General features: G+C 40.3%; 1 pseudogene; it reads right to left on the reverse strand.

The window, feature by feature from the left end:
* Nucleotides 1-210: 210 nt before the first annotated feature.
* Nucleotides 211-741, reverse strand: LOC129149909 (ferritin heavy chain B-like; annotated as a pseudogene).
* Nucleotides 742-1760: the final 1019 nt, after the last annotated feature.

The following is a 1760-nucleotide window of genomic DNA, read 5'->3' on the forward strand; positions in this document are numbered from 1 at the left end:
CTATGCTGTACTTTACATCCCAATGACTGTTTTACAACTACTAATTTCTACTTCTTCTTCTTCTTTTTTTTAATAATGCAAAAATAAGTTTATTTGTACACACACCAATGAAGGAAAGCCGTCTTCTGTGAAATAGAGTAGATCAAGATTCTTAAGTGGATGGTTTGGGACCTACTACAATGGGAAGTCTTGCTTTGCTGCCTCCAGATGTTAAGTCTGTTTACCTAACACATCAGCAGACTTTTTAAATAGGTCTTCCTGCTCTTGGGCCTGATTTTCTAATTCCTTACAGTATCCTACCAGGCACTGCAGGTGGTTTGTTTTACTCCTCTGTTCACCCAGGTACTTTCCATGAAGCATAAGACATCATATTCTTTTTTTTTTTTTTTGGCAGAAGCTGTGGTCTTCAGGTCTAGCAGGAGCTTGGTTAACTGGTTCTCCAATTCCAGGGCAGACTCTAGAGCTTGTATGCTGGTTTGCCAGTTATTTATCTCAGGCCTCTTAAACATTGGAAGGCAGATTTTACTCTCACATCCTCTTAGATATCTTAGGAATTGCTTTCCATTTTCCCTTTTCACCTCAGCTTGATCTTCAAAGAATGCGGCAAAAAAGAGGTTGTACTGAGTCTTCAATGGGATTATAGGCCATAACTAAATAAGCGTCACTGATGTGCAGTTCATAAGATGCCACGTGATTAGTAGTAACACTCCACTCTTCAGAGAGCGGGTGCTCGGCTGCCATCCCAGCTTTAGAGAAAACCAGGCATAAACAGTGCTCAGTTTGTACTTCTTAATCCCTTCATCTTTTTCACCCATTCCCCAATCACCCTCCCATCTGGCAATTGTCAAATGTTCTCTGTATCTATGAGCCTGTTTCTGTTCTGCTTGTTCATTTATATTGTTTTTTAGATTCCACATATAAGTGAAATCATATGACATTTGTCTTTCTCTGTCTGACTTATTTCACTCAGCACAATACCCTCAAGGTCCATCCATGTTGTTGCAGATAGCAAGATTTCATTCTTTTTTTTTTTTTTTTATGGCTAAGCCATATTTCATTTGTATATATGTACCATTTCTTTATCCACTCATCTAATGATGGACACTTAGGTTGCTTCCATATCTTGGTTATATTATAAATAATGCTGCAATGAACATGTGGATGCATATGTCTTTTCAATTTAGTGTTTGGGGTTTCTTTGGAATAACCAGAAATGGAATTGCTGGGTCCTTTGTTGTCTCTTGTTTTAGCCATTGTTATAAAGTCTATTTTGTCTGGTATAAGTATTTCTACCCCAACTTTTCGTTTGTTTCCATTTTCATGAATTAGTAAAGATAACATCTTGATCTAAGTTACGCTTCGGTTCCTGAGCCCCAAGGTGAAAGGATCCCCTGGCTACTTTTCCATGAGAGTGGACAGAGGGACACCAGAACAGACATTAGAGCTGTCCTGAAGACCTAAAGAAGTGACTCGTTACCTTTACCTCACCTCCAACCAATTGACTTCCAGTAAAACCCCTCGCCCCTAACCCATGGTGTCTTCTGATTTTGCCCTGTACAATCTGAAACCTACATGCCATCAGGGAGTTTGGGCTTTTGAGCATTAGCTTCCTGTTCTCCTGGGTGGCTCCATTCATCATTGCAATAGTAAATCATTCTCATTGCAACTCTTGGTGTTTAGTGTTTGGCTCTGCCAGCGCCAGGTGGATGGACTTTTTCGGTTCTGTACCAAGAGGAGGAGCACTGGAACCTGAGCCAGCG

This window comes from Eptesicus fuscus, chromosome 7 (genome assembly GCF_027574615.1).
Source record: "Eptesicus fuscus isolate TK198812 chromosome 7, DD_ASM_mEF_20220401, whole genome shotgun sequence".
NCBI lineage: Eukaryota > Metazoa > Chordata > Mammalia > Chiroptera > Vespertilionidae > Eptesicus > Eptesicus fuscus.